The 26,163-nt window shown below is 43.9% G+C and overlaps 1 protein-coding gene across 4 annotated transcripts in view; it reads right to left on the bottom strand.

Moving 5' to 3' along the window:
- TRAK1 (trafficking kinesin protein 1) overlaps nt 1–19,386 on the bottom strand; it is a 116,314-nt gene extending 96,928 nt beyond the window's left edge. For all 4 annotated transcript variants that reach the window (XM_029071342.1, XM_029071341.1, XM_039912957.1 and 1 more), the window contains exon 1: nt 19,125–19,386. The gene's annotated coding sequence lies outside the window, so the exon portion shown is untranslated. The remainder of the gene's footprint in view (nt 1–19,124) is intronic.
- Nucleotides 19,387–26,163: the final 6,777 nt, after the last annotated feature.

Here is a 26,163-nt window from a genome sequence, read left to right on the forward strand (position 1 = left end):
TGGCACTGGACTAGGTGCTTAGGAGCGAACACTAAAGCAGAGTTGATAGATGCTTCCAACAGCAATACTTCCTGCAGAGATTCAGATCATGGCAAAGAAAGACTTCTGGGAGCTCCATGAGCAAAGAAATCCGAGTTGTCATTTGTCCAGCTCCATTTCTGGGATGGACAAAGATGAACTAAGCTCATGTGACTGACGGCGGCAGCTACAGACATGCAGTTGCAAGTACGACAGACTGCATAGACGCTTCTCTGCCTGCCTCTGACACAACCTGCTGCACCTGCCATTGCTAAGAGGGCAGATGACCCAGTCTGTACCAAAGCGCTGCCCAGTGAAAGAGCACAAGTGCTTAGTACAGTCCTCTGCACATAGTAAGCGCTCAATAAATACTATTGAATGAATGGGAGCCAGAGGACCTGGGTTTTAATCCCGGCCCTGATGATTGTCTGCAGTGGAACCTTGGGCAGGTAACTTCACTTCTCTGTGCCTGTTACCTCATCTGTAAAATGGGGATTAAGACTGTGAGCGCCATGTGGGACATTAACTGTATCCAACCTGATTACTTTGCATCTACCCTAGTGTTTAGAACAGTGGCTGGCACAAAGTAAGCAGTAAATGAATACCATTTTAAGCACTTGGCACAGAGCTCTGAACATAATAAACCCTCAATAAATACCACTGATGATCCAGATTGAGAATGTTTTTTCTCTGAGACCCCCAAAAAGCCTAATAATAATGATAATTGTGGTATTTGTTAAGCACTTACTATATGCCAAGAACTGTACTAAGCACTGGGGCAGATCCAAGACGATCACATCCCATATGGAGCTCACATTCTAAGTATTAGGTAGAACAGGTATTGAATTACCATTCTGCAGATGAGGCAACTGAGGCACAGAAGTGAGGTGACTTGCCCAAGATTACATTGAGGGCAAGTGGCAGTGCCAGGTCCCCTGAGTCCCAGGTCCATGCTTTTTCCACTAAGCCTCGCTGCTTCTTAGAAAAATTGAATTTCCTTCAATATACCTCTTTTTTTTTAAAATGGTATTTGTTATGTGTCGGGTAGAGACAAGCTAATCAGGTTGGGCACAGTCCCTGTCCCACATAGGGCTCACAATTTTAATTCCTATTTTACAGATAAGGTAACTGAAGCCCAGAGAAATGAAGTGACTTGCCCACATCACATAGCAGATTAGCTGCGGAGCCGGGATTAGAAGCCAGATCCTTCTGACTCCCAGGCCCGTGCTCTACCCACTAGAAAACATTGCTCTTCTTTCCTATCTCAACTAAATACTCCCCTTTGAATGACCTCTCCTGGGGTTGGGATTTGCAACGAAGGACAAAGAGGAAAAATGGGTTCCAAGGGTCAAAATGGGCTCTCTGACCCTAACCCCTTCACTCCAGCTCCGGTTTGGGACAGACAAAGAGGAGCAAACTCAGCTGAAAGCCAAGGGGCAGTCAGCCTATTGGCCTTCTCCTGCTTTGTCCCGCTTTTGTCTCCACTCTCCTTGGCTAAAACACACTTTATGTGTGTGTGTGAGTGCGTGCACACAATTATTTTAACCACTCTAGTTGAAAAAAAAATAAAGGTTATAATAATAATAATGTTGGTATTTGTTAAGCGCTTACTATGTGCAGAGCACTGTTCTAAGCACTGGGGTAGATACAGGGTCATCAGGTTGTTCCACGTGAGGCTCACATTTAATCCCCATTTTACAGATGAGGTAACTGAGGCCCAGAGAAGTGAAGTGACTTGCCCACAGTCTCCCAGCTGACAAGTGGCAGAGCCGGGATTCAAACCCATGACCTCTGACTCCCAAGCCCAGGCTCTTTCCACTGAACCAGGTTATGTTCATCTCCTGCATTAGAGTGTGAGCTTTATGTGGACAGGAATGTGTTATTTCTTTATTCTGCATTTCCCAAGTCTCCTGTGGCCAGTGGGTGCTCAATAAATTCCACCACCGTGCTCAACTATCTGCACAGTCCGAAGGGATAACGGGTCATTTAGGTGAGGGAGGGGAACCAACACCTGTTCTAGGCTGGTGTGTGACCCTCCCACCTGAGTCAGTCTTGAAGAAAATAACTTGGCTGGAAAAGTCAACTCTATCTGCCAAATACCCCAGAATTCTGAGGTTGAAAGTGTCCTCGGATTTCTTCTGCAGTCAAATTTCAGAAGCTATAATGGGGCAGGAGACAAGGGCTAAAAATGGGGGTGGAACCAGCAGAGGTATTGTAAGGGCAGCAAAAAGCTGCTTTGAAGCCAATGAGCAAACATACAGTTTACACCTCATTCTTCTATTTAAAACACTCATTAAGAATATGCACAGAAGAGAATCTGGATCATCAAACGCAAAGCCGAAATGAAAGAAGAGCTACTGAAAAAAACCCAAAAACACAGATGTCACTTAAAATAGAGCTAGAAATCTGATATATGTGGGCCAGGGACACTGCTAGCAAAGGAGAAGGCAAAGCTCTGGCAAAGCTCTGGGAACAAGAGAGTTCAAATCATGGAAGACATGGAAGAGCCCCAGTGGCAAAGAAATCCTGCTCTGGAGAGCTAGTTATAAGTCCAGCTTCACATGCCAAGAGAAATTCCTACTAAAAATGTTTTCGAGGACAGGGATGCAATGTCTGCTTCATTCAAGCTTGACCAATGAAGCCACTGAAACTGCAACTTTCTTTCCTCTTGAGATTAAATTCTGCACTGAGCCTGCTGCGGGGAGAAAAATATGGAATGGAGGTCATAGGCTACAGGAGAAGACTAAAATAGAACCTTAGAAAAACACTCCAACTCTTTTATTAACATTTGTGATTAAATTTTGTCTCCCTCTCTTGACCGTAAACTCATTTGGGGCAGGGAACACATCTGCTAACTCTGTTGTATTTTACACTCACAAGTGCTTAGTATTGTGCTTTGCAAGTAATAAGCACTCAATAAAAACCACTGAATGAATGAATTTTGCTATTTGATTTCAATGAGAACCAACACAGGGAAAACGTTTTAATAAAGAATGAACAACTCTTTTGCTCTGATGGCAATTTCCCCTATGTATTATTTATTCTCGATATGAGTGCTGCTGTTATAAAACTCCCAAGACCCTCTACTCAGATTCTAAATGGCCCCGCTCTTTCACAGTGGCTTAACTGTCAGTAGCTGAACGGATACGTATTATGATGAAAAACCAGAGTGTAAGATGTTGATCTGCTGGTTCGTCGGGAAGAATCAAGACTCAAGGTCCTTGCCTAACTGCTCTATGGCATTCAAACAATCGAGTGGCATTTGGACATAACATATTTGAAAATCCCTGCCAAAAGATTTGATTCCACAAACTGGATCAACCACTGCATCTAGTTTTTTACAAAATGGAGACATCTAGTGCCTCGACCATTAAATAGTTATGATTTAATATTCATTATATTGGGAAGCAGCATGGCCTAATGTATAAAGCACAAGTCTGGGAACCAGAGCACCCAATCCTAATCCTGGCTCCGCCACTGGCCTGCTGTGTGCCCTTGGGCAAATCACTTAACTTCTCTGGGCTTCTGTTTTGTCAACTACAAAATGGAGATTCAAAACCTGTTCTCCCTCTACTTAGACTGTGAGCCTTAAGTGGGACAGGGACTTTATCTGGCCTAACTTGTATCTGCCCCAGCGCAAAGAACGGTGAAGGCCCTTAGTAAGCGCTTAAATACCGTAAAAAACTATATCGATGATATTTGCTGAGTGCCTTTGTTGCAGATGTTAATGAAATTTATGGAAAACATCAGTCTCTGCTCTCAAGGAACTTACAGAGTAGGGGAACACAGCAAGCAAAGGATACGGAACACTTAATTAGTTAAAAGCAAACACATATACACAAGTGAATAAATTAGTTTGGAGACATGGTCCTGCCCCATATTATGGTGGCTGTGGGAGTTAGCTAAGGGATGGCTTCACTTTCATCACCAGAACAAACAGTAACACTCTTAAGCTGGGGGTAAGACAGACAAAAATGAAAGATTAAGATGTGTTTGTAAGGGAACGATCCATTATGATGCCCTCCTTCCTCACTTTCTCTGCAGGCTTCTGCTGGCAAGCCCATTAGCACAAGTTTTCTTTGGGGGGCAGAAAAGTGAATTTTGGCAAAGCGAATCGATCAATTGTATTTAATGAGCGCTCACTATATGCAGAGCACTATACAAGCTCTTGGGAGAGGACGATACAGAGTTGGTAGACATATTCTCTGCCCGTAATGAGCTGGCAGTCTAGAGGGGAATTACTTTGGGCATTTCTCCGACATCTCCCCAGAAACACTAATTGGATCCCCTCCCTCTTAGAGGGGAGAAGTCTTCCATGATTTTTTCACTGAGCATTTCAAGCTGGAAAGTCTTAACACCACGGCACGGTGGTAGATGCTGCCATCTAGTGAACAACAGGGCTCCGCCTCGAGATAAAGTGATGAAAAAAGGTGGGTACTCACCCACATTTTCTATAATTCTACACTCATAAATGCAGACTCACGGTCGACAGCATCACCTTCACCCTGAAGGACAACTCTACACATGAAAAGCATTCATTTCATTATTCTTTCCCAAGTGTTCCCGCACACAGTGAGCGCTCGATAAATACCACTGACTGATTAAAGCCAAATGTCCTCAGCGGAGGAAAATCAAAAGGCCCACTATCGCTTTTCCAAAATTATTCCACAGGTGCTTGGACGAATCAGCAGCAGTGTCACCGACAGTCTTCGGCCTTTCCTGAAGAGCAGAATATAGGAGAGAGGTTCCGAGACAAGACGGCTGAGGTTCGGCAATGAGCCGCTCTTAGTTCTTGGGCCAATATTGGATCTCGAGGTGGAAATGGGCCTTAAACTCAATCACAACAGCAGAGCGAATCATCTGCCTCTTTCCTTTGTGTTCCTCTATCAGGTATCTGAGATCCCACAACTTGTTCCCTCTCCTTACTGTGTGTTTTTTTTCTACCCTTACCATCAATCCATCACTCACCAGTATTTATTGAACGCTTAATGTGTGCAGAGCATTGCATTACACACTTGGGAGAGTACAATACAGGAAAGTTCAGACACACTCACTGTCCTCAAAGAGCTTATAGTCTAGAGGGGGAGAAAGACAAAATAAATAAGTTACAGATATGTACATAAGCATTGAGGGTGGTGTGATTATCCGGCGCTTAAAGAGTACAGCTCTAAGTGCATAAGCAACTCAGAAAGGTGAGGGAATAGGGGAAAAGAGGGCTTAATTGGGGAAGGCCTTTTGGAGGAGATGTGATTTGAATAAGGCTTTGACGCTGGTGAGACTGTAAATCAATAGGTACAAAAATGCCACAGTAGGTTGCAATTGCCTAAGTGCTGAGGTGGTAGTGAGGAATATGAAAAATTAATCCATGACAATTTCCTAAAGGAGGTGGGATACAGAAGGGTTATGAATATGGAGAAAGCCATTGGCTTTAAAACACTCTATCAGCTCTCCCCATCCTACTTCACCTCGCTAATCTCCTCCTACAGCCCAGCCCACACACTCCACACCTCAAGCACCATTCATTCATTCAATAGTATTTATTGAGCGCTTACTATGTGCAGAGCACTGTACTAAGTGCTTGGAATGAACAAGTCGGCAACAGATAGAGAGAGTCCCTGCCGTTTGAGGCTTACGGTCTAATCGGGGGAGACGGACAGACGAGAATAATGGCGATAAATAGAGTCAAGGGGAAGAACATCTCGTAAAAACAATGGCAACTAAATAGAATCGAGGTGATGTACAATTCATTAACAAAATAAATAGGGTAATGAAAATATATACAGTTGAGCAGACGGGTACAGGGCCGAGGGGATGGGAAGGGAGAGGGGGAGGAGCAGAGGGAAATGGGGGGGAAAAGAGGGTTAAGCTGCAGACAGGTGAAGGGGGGGTGGTAGAGGGAGTAGAAGAAGAAGAGGAGCTCGGTCTGGGAAGGCCTCTTGGAGGAGGTGAGTTTTAAGTAGGGTTTTGAAGAGGGGAAGAGAATCAGTTTGGCGGAGGTGAGGAGGGAGGGCGTTCTGGGACCACGGGAGGACGTGGCCCGGGGGTCGACGGCGGAATAGGCGAGAGCGAGGGATGGCGAGGAGGTGGGCGGCGGAGGAGCGGAGCGTGCGGGGTGGGCGGTAGAAAGAGAGAAGGGAGGAGAGGTAAGAAGGGGCAAGGTGATGTAGAGCCTCGAAGCCTAGAGTGAGGAGTTTTTGTTTGGAGCGGAGGTGGATAGGCAACCACTGGAGGTGTTTACGAAGGGGAGTGACATGCCCAGATCGTTTCTGCAGGAAGATGAGCCGGGCAGTGGAGTGAAGAATAGACTGGAGCGGGGCGAGAGAGGAGGAAGGGAGGTCAGAGAGAAGGCTGACACAGTAGTCTAGCCGGGATATAACGAGAGCCCATAGCAGTAAGGTAGCCGTTTGGGTGGAGAGGAAAGGGCGGTTATTCACTGTGCCCGACCTCGTCTAGCTCATCACCAACCCCTTTCCCACATGACCTAGAACTCCTTTCTATGACCTAGAACTCCAGTGTGGCTCAGTGGAAAGAGCCTGGGCTTGGGAGTCAGAGGTCATGGGTTCAAATCCCGGCTCCACCGCTTGTCAGCTGTGTGACTTCTTAACTTCTCTGTGCCTCAGTTACCTCATCTGTAAAATGGGGGTTAAGTCTGTGAGCCCCACGTGGGACAACCTGATCACTTAGTATCCCCCCAGAGCTTAAAACAGTGCTTGGCACATAGTAAGCGCTTAACAAATGCCACCATTATTATTAACTCCCTCACCCCTTTATATGCCAGACCAACACTCTCTCCACCTTCAAAGCATTATCAAGGTCACATCTCCTCCAAGAGTCCTTCTCCAATTAACCCATTTTCCCAGCTTGCTCTCTCTTCTGCATCATCTTTGCACTCGGATCCGAGACCCTTGGACACTTGAGAAGCAGAGTGGCTTAGTGGAAAGAGCACAGGCTTGGGAGTCAGAGGATGCGGGTTCTAATCCTGGCTCCACCACTTGTCTGCTGTGAACTTGGGCAAGCCACTTAACTTTCCTGTGCCTCAGTTAACTTATCTGTAAAATGGGGATTGTCTGTGAGCCCCACTTGGGACAACTTGATTACCTTGTTTCTACCTAAGCAATTACAACAGTGCATGGCACATAGTAAGAGCTCAATAAATACCATAATAATTATTATTATTATTTGATTTTCACCCCACATCCAACCCCAAAGCACTTATACTCACATGCGTGGCTCAGCGGAAAGAGCCCGAGCTTGGGAGTCAGAGCTAATGGGTTTGAATCCCGGCTCTGCCACTTGTCAGCTGTGTGACTGTGGGCAAGTCACTTCACTTCTCTGGGCCTCAGTTCCCTCATCTGTAAAATGGGGATTAAGACTGTGAGCCTCACGTGGGGCAACCTGATTAACCTGTATCTACCCCAGCACTTAGAACACTGCTCTGCACATAGTAAGCGCTTAATACCAACATTATTATGTTTCAATTATATATTACAAATTACTTATTTATTCATATTAATGTCTGTCTCCTCATCTAGACTGTAATCTCATTATGTGTAGGATGCATGTCTGCTAATTCTGTTGTACTGTACTCTCCCAAGCACTTAGTACAGTGCTCTGCACAAAGTAAGCACTTAATAAATATTATTGATTGATTCAGTGATAGGGAGTATAAGGCAGGAGGAAAGTTGTGAGCTGGTAGGAGGCAGGAGAATTTAGAATGAAATGGTGAGCCTGGGAGAAAAAGAGTTAAAGCTGGAATGTAGAAGAGATTGGACAGGTAAAAGGGAGAGAGCTGAAAGGGTATCTAAAAAGCCAATGGTCAGGAATTTGTCTGATGAAGAGAAGAATGGATAGTCACTAATGCATGCAGATGGTGTTTTAGAAAAATGATCCCAACAGCAGAATTTTGTGTCGACTGGAGCAGGAAAATGCTGGAGACAGAGAGCCCAGTGAGTAGCCGAAAGAAGAAAGATCAGTGAGAGGGATTGATGTGTCTTCAAAATGGGGAACAAACCCTATAGACATGAGATTGCAGACGTTCAAGGGAGTAATTATTGATTTTGAAGACAGACTGTTTCAGTAAATCCATAGGAAAAACACACCGGCAAAGACTACCCAGCAGCCTGACATCATCAATTTCTCTCTTCTAATTACATCTGGAGATTGACACTTAGCTTTGTGAAATTCAAAAAGTTTAATGAACTGGTCTGTGCAACACAGAAAGATGACAAGAAAATCAAGAGACCATATTGTGGAACAGGAGACCGACTGATTCTAAATTTAAATTGATTTTTCTCCCCAGAAACAATAGTTCCATTCTTCTCCAAATGACAGTGTTTTAAGCCGGCAGACAACAAAGGTCTGCTTCAAATATTTCCAGGCCAGATTCGAAGCTAAACCACTGAAACATTCAATTTACCAACACAGAAGGCAGTAGTGACTCACATACCCAGGTCCTTAGTAAAAGAAATCAAGTTCAGGAACAGTGTGTTGTAATTGTTATACATAAACCTCACCCCTCCTTGAAACTCTATCCGGTCCTCCAAGAGCAGATTCAGTGTCAATAGGGAAACCTTCCCAATGAGACCTTCTACCTCTCTGTCAAATTTTAGCCAGGTATTCCAGAATCCTGGGATTCAGCGGCACCTGATGGTTTTGACCCTTCCCAACTCTGGCTCAAAGGGCAGGGCGACGCAGTTGATTTTTATCACAACACTTACCATTTAAGTCTTACCACTCCAAGTGAATAATAACTCCAGAATTTTCTAAGGGATTATCTTTTCCCAATCCATAAAGAATCTGGAGCTGTCTCATAAAACTGGTAGTATTAATAATTGTTACTGTGGTATTTGTTAAGTGCTTACTGTGCTCCAAGTATGGTGCCAAGCACTGGGGTAGATACAACACAACCAGATCTCTTCCCCCATGGAGCTCACAGTCTAAGGGAGAGGGAAAACAGGTATTTAATCCCCATTTTACACCTTGGTCTCTCTCCCACAGGACTTTAATTACTACTGAATCCAATCGCTCTGCTACCTATCTGCTGGGCAAGTCACTTAACTTTTCTGGGCCTCAGTGACCTCATCTGTAAAGTGGACACTAAGATTGTGAACCCCATGTGGGACATGGACTGTGTCCAACCTAATTATCTTCTATCTACCCAGGGCTTAGTACAGTGTCTGGCAAGTATTAAGTGTTTAACAAATACCACTAATGAAAAAACACACAGAAATAAAGAGAAGACTGACACAAGTTACTCAATGCAGGCACTTGTAACAGGGTGCTTTTTAATGAGTTATGGGTTCGGGATAAGTGGGTAATGTCTCCATTTGGCCCAACGCTCAGGGACAGCTCCAGTAGCTTTGTAATAAATTAATAATGATAATGGTGATAATAATAATAGTATCTGTTAAGCGGTTACTTTGTACCAAGCACTGCAGTAAGTGCTTGGGTATATTACAAGATAATCAGGCCCCATATGGGGCTCACAGTCTAAGTTGAAGAGAGAACAGGTATTGAACCCCCATTTTATAGATGAGGGAACTGAGGCACAGAGAAATGTTAAGTGACTTGCCCAGGGTCACACAGCAGGTAAGTGGCAGAGCCAGAATTAGAACCCAGGTCCTCTGACTCCCAGGCCCATGCTCTTTCCACTAGGCCACGCTGTTTCCAAGAGGAGGTACAGGAGACAGAGATCTGCCAGACGTACTGTATATACTGAGTTATCCCTTACTTTATCACTTTGTCCTGCACCAACTATTGATAACAAATTGGATACAGAGTATTATTTTTCACTAGATGCTTGGGAACACACCAAAAGGAGCAAAAGTCTTGCAAAATTGGGTGGTAGGCTGAATCTGGCTAGGTTAGATTTTCTTTTAATTATAACAATCATGATATTTGGGCAGGGGAGGTGTCTTGTCTCATGTATTGTACTCTTCCAAGAACTTAAGTACAGTGTTCTGCACATAACAAGCACTCAGTAAATAACAACACTCAACAAGTGCTCAGAGAAGCAGCACGGCCTAGTGGCAAAATCACGGACTTGGAGTTAGAGGACGTGGGTTCTAATCCCAGCTCCTCCACTTGTCTGATGTGTGACCTTGGGCAAGTCACTTAATTTCTCTGTGCCTCAGTTACCTCATCTATAAAATGGGGATTAAGACTGTGAACCCCATGTACCTTGTATCTACCCCACTGCTTAGAACAGTGCTCGACACATAGTAAGCACTTAAAAAAATCATAATTACTATTATTGAATATTGTTGATTGATCAGTCTGTGTCCCACACTGAGCTCACAGCCTATCTTATCCCCATTTTACAGATAAGTATGGGGAGGAGGGGAGGGCACAAAGAGATTAAGTGACTTTCCAAGGTCAAATAATAGGCTAGTGACAGCTGGGACTAGAACCCAGGTGTCCTGCCTCCCCGTCAGGTGCTCTTTCCATTAAGCAATGCCGCCGCCTCCTCTTGCTCTCTTCATCCCCCCAAGATTCCTCCTGAAGCCTGCCCCTTTAGCCCTAGATAGAAAGCCAGGCAATGACTTTGTTTCCTCATGAACCTGAATATTTTGCTAATATTTACCCCAAGTATGGCACCGTAATTTATCTTTTTCACCTGAGCCACATGCGTGGCTGTTGTACATGGATAATTGCACAGGGGTATAAACATCATCCCCCACCCCAAGCAACTTAGAATAGCCGAGGAAGAGGAAAGAGAGGGGGCATCACCTCGGAAAAGCTCAAGCCTCAGAAAATGACTCTGCCCAAAAAGACTGAGTGAATTAATCCCGAGTTTAAAGTTGTCATTTCCCTCCCGACTCATCTGTTGGAATAGCCCAGCGCAGTGCCCACTTCAATCAATCAATCAATTGTATTTATTGAGCGCTTACTATGTGCAGGACACTGGACTTAGCGCTTGGGAGAGTTCAATAGAACAGTCTCTGCCCCACAGGAGGCATACATTCTTAGTCCCGCCGTCGACCCCTGGGCCATGTCCTCCCGCGGTCCTGGAACGCCCTCCCTGCTCACCTCCGCCAAATTGATTCTCTTCCCCTCTTCAAAACCCTACTTAAAACTCACCTCCTCCAAGAGGCCTTCCCAGACTGAGCTCCTCTTCCCCCTCTACTCCCTCTGCCATCCCCCCTTTACGTCTCCGCAGCTAAAGCCTCATTTTCCCCTGTTCCCTCTGCTCCTCCACCTCTCCCTTCCCATCCCCACAGCACTGTACTCGTCCGCTCAACTGTATATATTTTTGTTACCCTATTTATTTTGTTAATGAAATGTACATCGCCTCGATTCTATTTAGATGCCATTGCTTTTACGAGATGTTCTTCCCCTAGACTCTATTTATCGCCATTGTTCTTGTCTGTCCGTCTCCCCCGATTAGACCGTAAGCCCGTCAAACGGCAGGGACCGTCTCTATCTGTTGCCGACTTGTTCATTCCAAGCGCTTAGTACAGTGGTCTGCACATAGTAAGCGCTCAATAAATACTATTGAATGAATGCATGAATGAATAATCCCCATTTTACAGATAGGGTAACTGAGGCATGGAGAAGTGAAGCGATTTGCCCAAGGTCACACAGCGGACGAGTGGGTGAGCCGGGATTAAAAGTCAGGTCCTTCTGTCTCCCAGGCCCTTGCTCTAGCCACTAGGCCATGCTGCTTCTCAAAATTCTCACGCCCCTGAATTCTCACATTCCAAGAATTTGGAAACTTCTAGGGAATTCCTGAAATCTTCATTGTTGCAGTGGTAGTAGAATTTATTGATTGCCCACTTGGCATATACAGAATAATAAAGCGACACATTCCCTGCCCCAAAAGGAGCTGAGACTGTCTATTTATACTATATTAACAAAAAGTGAGTTTTAAAAACCAAAAGAACCTACGCTAGATGGCAGTGCAAGAGTAAAGGCAGCATCCATTCTTCCATCAAAACCTCAGTCCAATCCAGGGGGAGAAAAGAAGACCAAATCCCAACTCACAAGGCAATGAAAACACCCAGGATAGGAGCTCAATTTTTCCCCTCACTAACTGAGCATTCAGGGCAGAACTTTTCCCAGTTCCCCAGCAATACTGCAGGCACTTGGGATTTTACACCAAAGCTCATTCTATTCCTTGCTAACTCAGCTTATACTCCCTAGAGGAATTCGCTGTCATTTTAAGTGCCGGGACAGCTGCTCTCTTCCGGCATCTTTTCCACTCCTTAAGCCTACCATCTCTCACTCCCTTTCCCCCACGACCAAGCTGGAAATCACCCCCACTTGAACCCAGTAACAAGTGCGTTCACAAGTCAGTGATTTACTTTGGGTTCCCTTTTGTTTTGCCTAGCTTTGTCCTTATATCCTTACACTTGGTTTGCATTGGTGCCTACTCTGGCCTACAAACTCCTGACCATGCTCCAAATTAAATAATATTTCTGGTCTGTGGACACAATGAAACAAAGCTGTCAGACTGCTTCATCCTCCTGAAACCTGGGAGCCATATTCTGAGGCTAACAATCAACCAACTGGGGCTAACAATCCATCAATGGTATTTATTGAGCGCTTACTATGTACAGAACACTGTACTAAGTGCTTGGGAGAGTACAGTACCACAGAGTTGGTAGTCATGTTACCTTCCCACAAGGAGCTTGTAATCTTGAGGAAACAAAATAAAACAGATTCTTTTTCGGAACAAGAAACATGGGGGCAACAAAGAAACTATAGCTTGGTGCTGCAAACATCACACATGACAACATAACAAGGAACAGCCTCTGTGTTTGCAGTGTGGCTGGGACAATGGATCCCACCTTGGGTTTTTTAGATACACATACATACATTCATATTCATATTCTCTCTCTCTCTCTCTCTCTCTCTCTCCCTCCCCCCCCTTAATTTCATGATCAGTGGTGTCTTCTTTGAATACGAGTCTTACCCAGTCAGTCTCTGCCATTTCTTGCTAATATTTACCGTAGTCATTACACACCAATTTATCTTTATAATATTTAATATAATACACTCTCAAGATACATTGACCTGACTTGTTCATTCTACAAAATTGGGGCGGTAGGAAAAGTAGAAATAAATCCAACTCCCTTTCCTTCTTGAGGCAGTCTGCCCCAGTCAGCCCACTTTTCTGAAATTTAAGTGCAGGGGCAGAGACAGCTACTGAAGAGAAAAGGGCAGAGAGAACACGGTATTGTGCTGCAGAGTCTTTGATCTCATCTGCCCAACCAGAATGAGATCGCTGGCCCAAATCAAATCACAACAGCGGAAGGCTCTAACAAAGTAAAACAGTCTTCTTCCCTCCCCCTAAACCAATTCCTGTGGGCATCTCCTTAGAAAATAAGATAGCTGCTTTGTTCCACACCTTAGAAGGGATATGGGCTTCCATATGCCTGGGAAAACAAAGTAAAAAAGAAAAATTCATGAAGTCCTTAAACCTGGAAGAATGGTACTTTTCCCTCTGACTGGATATGAAAGAGGCATCTTTGAAAACTAAATTGGAATTCCAATGTGAGGACGGTGGAAGTGAGATTTCTTGCTGATCAAAAACTTTTCTGGTGTTAGACCTCCTGCAGTGAGTAAATTTTCTGGCAGTTAAAATCCCTCTAGAGAAGTTGTCTATTGTTTCGTGAGTGAGCCATACATTGAAAAAGCATCAGAAAACTCTGATCGGGAGTCATACGCAAGTTTTAAAAACTGCAATGAGAGATGTGATGTTCTTGCAGAAGAAATTAGGGATATTATTAATATTAGTACTAGTATTAAACCAAGGGAAAAAATTAAACAGAATAATCCCATAAAAATGGGATGTCTGCCTACCCAGCTGTGGAAAGGAGGTAATTAAAAACCCTAAAACTTGAGCAGTGTACTGACCTCTGGGCATGATTCCCAGCCTCCCGTAGGAAGCAGTGTAGTCCGGTGGAAAGAGCACAGGCTTGGGAGTCAGAAGACCTGGGTTCTAATCCCAGCTCCACCACTTGCCTATTGGGTGACCTTGGGCAACTCACTTAACTGCTTAGTGCCTCTGTTTCCTCATCTCTCCTTCCCCACTGGATGGTGGGACAGAGACTATGTCTAACTTGGCTACCTTTTATCTACCCCTGGCTCTTAGTGCTATGCTTGGCACATAGAAAGCACTTATTATGGGAAGCAGTGTAGCCTAATGCCAAGCTCCACCACTTGTCTGCTGTATGACCTGGGGCAAGTCACTTCACTTCTCTGTGCCTTAGTTACCTCATCTGTAAAATGCAGATTGAGTCTGGGAGCACTATTTGGGACAAAGGCTGTGTCCAACCTGATTAGCTTGTAACTACCCAGTGCTTAGTACAAGAATTGGCACATAATATGCACTTAACAAATCCATTAAAAAAAACCACACAACTCCACAATTATTATGAGCTACTCAGGACAACCTTGGGGGCACAAGGGGATACATGCCCTCTCTACCCTGAAACTGTACTCTTTGGTACCCTTTTTGGGACACGGACTGTGTCGGACCTGAATAATTTGTATCTACCCCAGTGCTTTAGTACAGTGCTTGACACATAGTAAGTGCTTTACAAATAAAATCATTGTAATGATGACGACGATAATAACGGTGGGCAACCTTTTGAGGGGGTAGCTTGTTGCTCCAATCCAGTGCCAAAGTAAAAATGAAAATGAAGCAATTTATCTAAAACCCTAAAGGAAAATACCTAAAATCAAATATCTAAAAATGAACGTTTCATCTGGAATTTGCTAGCCAGAGAATCTTCCTTTCTTGATTTTTCAGATAGGAGGAACCTGGCTGGATTTTGTAATGTTTCATGACTTTCATGAAGCATTAAAAGAGTGACATCAACCACTGCGCATTGGTTTTTATTTATAACGCTGAGTTGTTGAACTGTTTTCCCGTGAACTCCAAGTTTTAAAAGTCTCGGAAACCTGAGCTAATGTGATCTATCTTGTTGGTGCTTGGAGGCAAGGTGTTCTTTAAAAGGACAACTGGGCTGAATTGGGCAGGCCACAGTCTGTGCTGCTGACACACCCAGCAAAGAACTCTGTGTCCCTTTTACACAGGGCTGTAGGTCCCCAGGTAAGACGCATCCACTCCCCGGGGGCATTTTAGAGTTTAATGGTATGTAAAGTTTTTTTCTTTTTTACGGTGTTTGTTAAGTGCTACTAAGTGCGGTACTGTGCTAAGCGTTTAAGTAGAGACAAGCTAATTAGAGTGGACACAGTCCATGCCCCACATCAACTCACAGTCTTAATCCCCATTTTACAGAGAAGGTAACAGGCACAGAGAAGTGAAATGACTTGCCCGAGGTCACATAGCAGACAAGGAGATGAGCTGGGATTAGAACTCAGGTCCTTCTGACTGCCAGTCCCGTGCACTATCCACTAGGCACTACTGCCTCTCAGTTGAGCATGTTGCCATGGTGGGCAACCCATTTTAAAAGTCCAGAAACAGAATGCAGAAGCCCATCTTCCTCCTCCCCCTGAGAGCTGAGGGAGGGAGGGAAGGATAAGACTGTCCCTCTGCAGTTTTTCTTCCTTAACTCTCCTAGCATTAACGCTTAGATGACAATTTTATCCAATACAGAGATGACTTCTCACTCCACAGTAGTGTTCTCACATATGACTTTTACCACTTTTGGGTAAACCTTCTATATCCCTCTGGATTGGCCCCACTTCTGGCTAGCATAAGCATAAAGACATTTAATTTGGGTGTTTATCTTCATTCAACATCCACAGTTCAGATGCCAGAAAGAGAAGAGAGGGTTACTGATACATGGACAGATTCTCAACCTCTGGCCTACAACTTTAAGACCTAGAAGGAAGAAGGATTCTGTTTTGGATGTGCCGTACCGTTGGATTAGAAGTGACAGGAAGGCACAAAGCCTTCAGTTTTAAACTTATTCAGGGATCATTTGGGGTGAATCCGATTCACCGGAGAGCACTAGGTTTTTCCATCTTGATCCCAAGAGTCAAAACACTGATTTGAGTTACCTGGGTCTGAATTTTCCACCAAGTTTGTTATTTTCCTCTTCTTACACTACACCCAGCTCAGCCATTTTTAGAAGCTGTTCCAATTCCCCTTCTTTTTTCCCCTTCCAACATCCTCTTCTGGCTGACCCCCCTGTTTTTGTCCTATCCATTCTTTTCCCAAGAACTTTTGGTGCGAGAGCCTGGAGTAATGATCTCTGCTCATTCTACAGGAACAGACCCTAAACGATTCCCCTCAGCTCATAAAAAGAAGGAGAACATTTGAAAAAAAGCATAGAAAGGCTATAGAAATATGAACATAAAACTACTCCCTATACTATTTTTGGATAAATGCTACTTCCCCAAGCTTCAGTACCACACTCCTCTTGAAAAATCAGATATTAAATAAATGTTTTCATGACCATTCTGACATTTCTCTGAGTGACAGAGCGCGAAAGAGAAGTGAGATTGTGTTCGTGTTACTGGGTTGTGTTTTGGAGAATGCCGCTTGCATTGGAGCCTTGTTAACCTCCTCTCTCCAAAGTGAAAAGACATCCCCCTGGTCCCACCCAGAAGCAGTAAGACCCAGATTAAAGAAGAAAACCAACACTTAGTAGGGACTTGAGCTCAAACAGCAGACAATCCCCCTGCACTGGAGAGGCTGAACAGTTGTCTAAGGCAGATGAAGAGGTAAACAGATCTTCCTCATCCTCAAAAAAACAACACCCGTTAGGGGGTTTGAGCAGGGGGTTATCTGACAGAAAATTACTCTCCCCTCCTTCACACCCTTATTGAAGGCACATCTCCTCCAATAGACCTTCCCTGACTAAACTCTCATTCCCTCTTCTCCCACTCTCTTCTGTGTCACCCTGATTTGCTCCCTTTATTCTCCTCTCCCTCAGCCCCATAGCACTTAAATGCATATCTGTAATTTATTTACATTAATGTCTGTCTTTCCTGTAGACTGTAAGCTCATTTGTGGGCAAGTAATTTATCTACCAACTCTGTTACACTGTAGTCTCCCAAGCATTTAGTACAATGCTCTGGCCACAGTAAGTATTCAATAAATACCACTGATGAAAGCAATTTGGATCCCAGGATTTCCTAAGGAACAGCCAAGTGTTACTAGACCTATAGGTATTACCTGTTGACAGCATCATTACCCCTGTAATTGAAAAGCAACCCTGATTTAAATATCGCCTTTTTACCACACTTACATTTTCAAATTAGTAACTAAGTGGTTTCAAAGTCAATGCTGAAAACTAATTACTCCCATGATCTCTCAGGTTTACTTCTCTCAACCCCACTGGATTCCTCCTCCTTACACAGCAAAGATATGACCAAAAGAATACTGAATTTGAAATGAGTTTTAAAAATGGGAAAAACAGAATCCATCTATTCCACTTCGTTCTTCTGCACCTTTCCCTTTTGCTTCCTGGAAAACAGGTAGCAAATTATGCTTGTGGCACAGTGCCTTTGAACACCAAGGAAAATGACAACATTAGGTCATAATCAATAGTTTAAACTACATGTTTCTACAAAGGGGGACTTACAACAACTCTGGAGAGAAATTGTGGATCTTTCTACCAATTACCCCTAGAAAATTGTTCCAGGGCAAACCAAGATTTAAGAAAAAGCCTATCACTCTCAGTATGTGTCCTTTAAAAGAAGAGAACCAATAAGACATCTACACTTCTATCACTTTCATTATGTGTCCTTTAAGGGAAGACACACATTAGAACATCTGCAGTTCACTTACCAAATTGGCTTCTCCAAGAGAATTTGGCTGGCTGGAATTTTAGAGCCGCCCCAATCTCTACTGTCGGAGTCGCCAAAGCCATAGTTTAAGAATGAAAACTGAGCAGCAAATCAGAAATAAGTGCAAAATCCTTCATCCCAGCCAAGCAACCCCCAAACACAGACCAGCCTGATCCATTCCTAAGGATGGCATGGCTCACCCTCCTCTCCACATACTTTGAAGATTTTGTGCGCTGGGGCAAATTTTTAAGGTCTGAGGGGAAAAGGACAAGAACTTATTTTGTAACCGAGAACTGCCTGCCCGCATTCTTGCCACCTTCCTGTTAACTCACCCGTGGCAGAGAGAGATGATATAACTGGCAGAAAATGTTCTGGCCTTCCAGCTGGGGAGGTTTGTTGGGTTTTGCATCTGAGCATTTCTAACTTGTCGCTTACTTCTTTGCTCAGAGAGGACTTTGAGGAAAATAAGGCTTCCTCAGAGGCCAAACAGATTTTATCAATGGCAGAGGCCCAGAGATCTAGAAGTTCCCATTCGCTGCAGGATTTAAAGTTATTTGCTTTACATTCATTAGCATATTAGGAGAACAACCAGGGGCACTTCTTTTAGGACAAAGAATAATCCTGTGTTAACAGTTCAATTCCAAAAGAGCGCGCCACCCTTTTTCTTTAGCCGCATTAACCAGACGGGAAGCAATCCAATCTACAGCGCAATGGAAACATTAGGGTTACTCATTAAAACAGGAAGCCACAATGTCAAATCAGCACAGTTCAAATACAGCATGGGTGACCTTGATACCCTGGAGAGGAGGCCGGGAGGCATCCAAAGTCAAATAGCTCTGAATCCCTCCTAATATCAGGCTACTCTTTGTAGTGGTGCTTATGTTCTCACTATGGAGTCTCTATGGGTCGGAGACGACTGGACAAGACAATGCCTCTAGCACTGCTCTAAGTGCTGGGGTCGATGGAAAATGGTAAGGCTGGAAACATTTCCTGTCTCACATGGAGCTCATGTGAACCCCCACTGGGCATATGAAGAAACTGAGGCATGAAGAAGAGTTAAGTGACTTGCCCAGGGTCACACAGCAGATAAGTGGTGGAGCCAGCATTAGAAACCAGGGTCCTGTGACTCCAGGCCTGTCCTCGTTCCACTAATCCCCACTGCTACATAAGGAGACAATTCCCTTCTACCTCTCTAATAGTCTCCCATGCATTTAGAACAGTGCTCGGTACATGGTAGACAGTCAATAAACACTATTGATTGCTGGCAAAGGAGTTGAGTAGTACTGGTGCCGAATGAAAATACTTCTAGGAGTGTTGGTTTATTTTTAGGTCCTTTCCCGTCACGTTCCCCTCGTTTCCTAGTTTAACCCCTCTCCCCAAGGTAAAGCACTGGAAGTTACCGGTAATGGTGCAGGCATCTCGGTATTCTCTGTATTCTGGCACATCTTCCACGGCTTCACTTACATAGTGCTCTTCGTGAATGCCTGGGCTGCAGGCTACGACTGCATGGTTGCAGGTCTCCGAGAGGGGCACGGTGGTGGCCAAAGCGTCGACGTGCAAAGCTGTGGCGTCCAGCTTGGCAGGTTTCACGGGGATATGCAATGTGCCATCAGGGGGACCCGAGCTGGAAACGGAGGCTGCAGGCAGAGAAGCCACCTGGACTCTGCCTCAGCAGTGACTCCGGAAGAGGGCTCTGAGGACCAAGCGGGACAAAGAGGAGCGTGGTTAACCTTTCAGTTTTTACCTAGGCACAGCAGACCCTCAGGGAGAAATGAGATTGACATCACCCATCGTACTTAGAAAGCTTCTTAGCCAGAAATATTCGAATCTTTTTTTCCCAAGTGATTTTTACCAGAAAAATCCTCTGCCCGCATCCTTCCTCTGGCCAGGAACTCCGCTCCACTTCATTTACAACAGATTAATACTTTCCCCACACTCAAAGCCATCCTAAAATCACATCTCCTCCTTTAAGAGATCTTTCTTGACTAAGTCCTCATTTCCCCTTTTCACCCTCACTTCTGTGTCACTTGGATCTCTACCCTATAAGCCCTTGATATTCACGCCACTACCAGCACCACAGCACTTCTGTACATATCTTTATTCTCTCGCATTTATATGACATCATATATGATAATTATTTTAATGTCTATCACCCCTCTAGACTGAAGACTTCCTGTGACCAGGAATAGTGTCTACCAAGTTTATTGTATTGAACTCGCCCCAGTGTTTTAGTAGAGTGCCTGCACACAGTAAGCACTCAAATAATAATGTTGGCATTTGTTAAGCGCTAACTATGTGCAGAGCACTGTTCTAAGCACTGGGGGAGATACAGGGTAATCAGGTTGCCCTACGTGAGGCTCACGGTTAATCCCCATTTTACAGATGAGGGAACTGAGGCACAGAGAAGTAAAGTTACTTGCCCACAGTCACATAGCTGACAAGTGGCAGAGCCGGAATTTGAACCCATGACCTCTGGCTCCCAAGCCCGGGCTCTTTCCACTGAGCCACGCTGCTACTGATTCACCCATCTATTAAGCAGACTTCCTCAACTGAAGTTTTGGAAACCTCTACATTAATGCACTGTCACAAGGTTTGCACAGTGTAGAACACAAGAGGTTGCTGTGAATCCCCAGGAGTATTGCAAACCACTATTTGGGGCATAGTCATGGCACACGAGGGGAGTGGATAATGAGAACGTTGGAAAGTCCAGCAAAAAGTTACAGCAGAAGGAGTAGCAGGGTCAAGTATCTAGCTTAGTGCTTCAAGCTAATGAATCTTAAACGAGTTGTTTTATTTTGTCACCTGTCCAGGCTGCTGCTGCTCTCTACTTAAAAAAAAAAAAAAATTAGATCTCTCAGCCCCAATGAGTGGAAATGTTTAAGAGAAGATGCGAGAAGATGTCTGTGAGGGTAGAAGCCTTGAATGTAGAAAGAAGGGAGCTACATGAGGGGGGAAACTTTGTTTTGAATGGTACTTAAAGTGAAGCCTCAAGACCTTGTGGACAATGTTCCTAAAAAAGACTGAAAGGTCCTGCACTTTCCTCCAGGTCCTCCAGGGAAAACGCGTAGCCAATGATAAACTTGACTTGTTCATTCCAAGCGCTTAGTACAGTGCTCTGCACATAGTAAGTGCTCAATAAATACTATTGAATGAATGAATGAGTAAAAGGACTCAACAACAGAGACACATGGACACAGATATATCCCTGTCAATGGCTTCACCTTATCTATTAAAGTTCTTCTAGCTTGTTGACAGTGGGGTAAATTTCTCACCAGGCCTAAGAGAAAATTCAGTGGCCTCTGTTGTATGCAGCAGTACTGAAGTTCAAAGTACACTTTTTTTTTATACCCAGCATATGACAAACTGCTTTTTTTCCCCTGACATGAATCGATTTCTCTGGGTGTGTTCAGCTGTCTCATTTTATTTTTCCTCCATAAAGAGAGGAAGGAAAGAGATTGGAAATTCAGCCCTTCCAAGATTGTTCTTCAGGTAAATCAACCAAGGCAATCATCCCAAGGAATTCTTCCATTTGATCATTCCCAGCTCCACCTTCAAACACTAGTGATCAGTACCAGCTCTTCTTTTACCCAGGACCTCATTAGCCTCCGGGTCACAAGCATTTGCTTATCCACAGACTTTATATCTGAATTCTAAAATAGTTTTGAAACTTCTGAATTAACTGCCCAGTATCCAGGATTTTCGGACACTGATAAAAACCTTGGGCATAATAATAATTGTGGTATTTGTTAAGCACTTACTATGTGTCAAACACTGTACTAAGCTCTGGGGTAGATACAAGAAGCAGTGTGGCTCAGTGGAAAGAGCATGGGCTTTGGAGTCAGAGGTCATGGGTTTGAATGCTGGCTTGGCCACTTGTCAGCTGTGTGACTGTGGGCAAGTCACTTCACTTCTCTGTGCCTCAGTTACCTCATCTGTAAAATGGGGATTAAGACTGTGAGCCCCATGTGGGACAACCTGATTCTCCTGTCTCCCCCAGCGCTTAGAACAGTACTCTGCACATAGTAAGCGCTTAACAAATACCAACATTATTATACAAGATAATCAGGTCCCACATGCAGTTTACAATTTAAGTAGGAGGAAGCAGAGGTACTGAATCCCCATTCTGCAGATGAGGGAACTGAGGCACAGTGAAGTGACTTGCCTGAGGTTACACGGCACATAAATGGTGGATCTGGGACTGGAACGAACCTGCCCCAAAATATCATTGACCACCAAAAACTCAGATTATGATCATTAGTGTCCATTTTATTGCCTAACAATGAACTCAATTAACTTGGCCCTTAGGCTCAGTTACAGTCAAACCACGGGAGTGAATTCATTCATTCAATCATATTTATTGAGCACTTACTGTGTGCATAGCACTGCAGTAAACAATTGGGATAGTACAGTACAAGAATAAACAGACACATTCCTTGCCCACAATGAGCACATATGTTTCTTGACCCTAGTCCAGAGGAACAGAAATGTAGAAAGTGCTTCCAGGGCTACCACTTTGTTTTTACCAATGCAGAGTTTTCATTTTTGTTAATTACTGCACCGGGAAACAGAAACAGAAACCTCAATCTCCCAGAAAGAGATAGCCCCATTTTGATAGATGTTCCCACAGTTCATCCAGGAAACTTTGAGACATTAGAAATGTTGACTCAGACAAAAAAGTTATGGACTCTTTCTTTTAAACCCAGTTAAGGAAAGAAGGCTGGACCATGCCTGTCATTTCAACACTCGTGTATAATTTTTAATTGCTGAGAAGGGAGAGAGTAGAAGAAAAAGGACAGAAGGACAGGAGAAAGGAGAGAATTCAGTTCTCTTGCATTTGAGCCTCACTGGTAATTACAACAATTAACATGATAGAAGAGATTTAATGATGAAGTCACTCAATCACATTTACTGAGCACTTTCTGTGTGCAGAGCACTGTACTAATTCATTCATTCAATCTTATTTACTGAGTGCTTACTGTGTGCAGAGCACTTTTTAAGCGCTTGAAAAGTACAATTCGGTAACAGAGACAACTAAGAGTTTGGGAAGGTATGATATAACATTATAACAGAGTTGGAGAACACATTTCCTGCCCACACCAGGCTCACACTCCTTTCCACTTCTATCACCAGTTATAATCCCAAGGGAAACATCTTTAGGAATGTTTAAATGCCAGATTCTCCGCAATTTGATCGCCCACCCCGATTCTGGCTTCACCACAATCTGATTGAACCACGTACATTTTTACAAACATTTAAGATCACTACAGTACAGAAGTGAGAACAAAGGAAATTGAATCATGGCTTAAACCCGAAATTACTGAAACCAAGTCCAAAAAGCAACCAACCTTCAAAGGGAGCTTGCCAAGAAAGCACTAGAGCATTAAGGCTAATTTCTAAAAACATGACATCGGTTAAGAGAATGAAACAGCAATCTAAACACACACGTTCTTATTTGGAATGAGTTTATTTATGTCAGCCACCCAAAGCACTGTTGTGGGTGGGGATTGTCTCTCTTTATTACTGTATTGTACTTTCCAAGTGCTTAGTACAGTGCTCAGCACACAGTGAGCGCTCAATAAATACAATTAAATGAATGAATGAATGAATGAACTGGGGCCACTCAGCAAATCCTTTTTTAGCCACAAAGACTAGCTTAAGTTTTACGTTAACAAATTTTCATAATACACTTAATCTTGATAGGCACAAAGCAAACTATTTTAGCAAGGGAAGCAGAAGGGGGACTGAAACATCCTATAAAGATATATCTGTTAAATGAAAATTAGCTTCCCGTCCCAAAATCTACAGCTACACTCAGGGTATTCAATCATCTTGGTTTTCCCAAGACAGTCCCGGACATGGAAACTTTCCACAAATCCCTTTTATGGATTTGGGAACTACACCAGATGGTCTCGGAGCAAATGTTCCTGGGACTCACAGTCTGAGCAACACTTCCTTTTATTCAGGATCTGCCCAGACCCATGCAATGAGCCCAGGAGTGTCTGCCGGGCAAAAGGAAGTGTTCTTGGAATACGACTCACCGAGACACGTGCAGGTTAGGAATTTCCCGCTCCCACTCTCAACCCAGCTGGAGGGATGGAGCCACACCCAATGCAAAATGCCCAGTCATTACCTCTGGATGTTAAAATGATATTTATCAGTGGGATGATATTTTAAAAAATTCCAGGAGCTCGTATCCAAGTTATCCCTTTCATTTTTATAGAATCTGTAAGTATGCTCTAACACCTAATAATTTTATGCATGCCCTTGAAACAAAAACACAACATCACTATCTAGAGAAATCTCTGTTGTGAATGGAATGGGAATGCCATGGGTTCGAATTCAAGGCTCAGACCACTGGTCTGCTGTGTGGCCTTAGGCAAACCACAACTTCTCTGTGCCTCAGTTTTCTCATGTGTAAATGGGGATTAAGACTGTGAACCTCACGTGGCACAACCTAATTACTGCGTATCTACCCCAGTGATTAGAACAGTGCTTGGCACATAGTAAGCGCTTAACAAATACTATTATTATTATTGTCACTTCACTTCTCTGTGCTTCATTTCCCTCAACTGTAAAATGGGGATTAAGACAATGAGGCCCATGTGGGACAGGTACTATATCCAACTCAATTTGCTTGTATCCACTCCAGCGCTTAGTACAGTGCCTGGCTCCCAGTAAGTGCTTAACAAATACCATTATTGTTATTATTATTATTATATAAGGTGAAGCTTCAAGACCTCATTGGTAATGTTCCCAAAAAGGATTGAAAGCCCCTGAATTTAGCAGACCCCTCATGGCCTAAGAGATTGAGAAGCAGCTTGGCCTAATGGAAAGAGGCTGGGCCTGGGAGTCAGAGGACTTGGGTTCTAATCCTGGCTCCGCCACTTACCTGCAGTGTGATCCTGGGCAAATCACTTCACTTCTCTGGGTCTGGGGATTCAATTCCTGTCCTCCCTCCTACTTACTCTGGGTGCCCCATGTGGGGCTTGGTTATCTTCTATCTATGCCAGGGTTTAGAACAGTACTTGAGAGAAGCAGCGTGGCTCAGTGGACAGAGCACGGGCTTGGGAGTCAGAGGTCATGGGTTCGAATCCAGGCTCCGCTGCTTGTCAGCTGTGTGACTGTGGGCAAGTCACTTAACTTCTCTGTGCCTCAGTTCCCTCATCTGTAAAATGGGGATTAAGACTGTGAGCCTCATGTGGGACAACCTGATTACCCTGTATCTACCTCAGCACTTACAAGAGTGCTCTGCACATAGTAAATGCTTAACAAATACCAACATAATTATTATTATTAATAAAACACTTACCAGCTACCACAAATTATTATTCAGGGCCTATGCCTGACCTGCATATAGACTAGTGAAGAGAAAGAGTGAAAAAATATTGTGCATAAACTTTAGTGTGGCCTCATGTCACAACAGGGCAGAGCACAGTGATTTTCACCAGCCAACAACCATAAAAGAAATGCACGCAATGGTAACATTTTGACACATAGAGTCAACAGTATTTTGTTATTTTGTTAATGAAATGTACATCGCCTTGATGCTATTTAGTTGCCATTGTTTTTACCAGATGTTCTTCCCCTTGACTCTATTTATTGCCATTGTTCTCGTCTGTCCGTCTCCCCCGATTAGACTGTAAACCCGTCAAACGGCGGGGACTGTCTCTATCTGTTGCCTCCTTGTTCATTCCAAGCGCTTAGTACAGTGCTCTGCACATAGTAAGCGCTCAATAAATACTACTGAATGAAAGTACCTTGGGCGTAAGAGCTAATTAGACGAATTTGGTTACCCAGGTAAATTCTCATCATAGGGCTGGTAGTGTCTGATAGGATGAAATCATTTCCCCTGACCTATTCCTTATAGGCAGTTTTGCTTAAAACAACCCATCTTATTCCTGCCGCTTGAGGAATCAACAAGGAACGTGGTGATAAGACTACACACTGGCTCTTCAGGGAGACCCTCAACTCCACAGGCAAAAGAAGGTTACTGAAAAAGGCTCAGACATTCGTTTGGAAACTACTGCACGCTGATGACTGCTGTATAAGTTCACAAAAGAGGACTGGAAGGGGTGAGTACAGTGCTTCCATCGGATGTCAGCAAGGTCATAAAGTGAGTTTCGGGGCCAAAGATTTCCATCAGCAATGTAGAGCTGAAAGCTGTCACTTAAATGCTGGCCCCTGGGAAGCACACTGTCCAAAGTTCCTCTCAGAGGAGGCCTGGTGAATTTAGAGATGGTATTTTAAAAGCAGCTACAGAAATATCACGGTGGAGGCAGGGGAGAAGTCATGAAAAGGTGATATGAGCCCGGGATTCTCTTCAAGGCAATCTATTGCAATTTAACTGCATTTTATCTTGTACATTTGCCCACATTAATGCCACCCACCATTCCATCCCTTTGAAACACATGAGACGACAGAGTCAAATTATCCATTTAA

The sequence above is a fragment of the Ornithorhynchus anatinus genome, chromosome 8, assembly GCF_004115215.2.
Source record: "Ornithorhynchus anatinus isolate Pmale09 chromosome 8, mOrnAna1.pri.v4, whole genome shotgun sequence".
Classification (NCBI taxonomy): Eukaryota; Metazoa; Chordata; class Mammalia; order Monotremata; family Ornithorhynchidae; genus Ornithorhynchus; species Ornithorhynchus anatinus.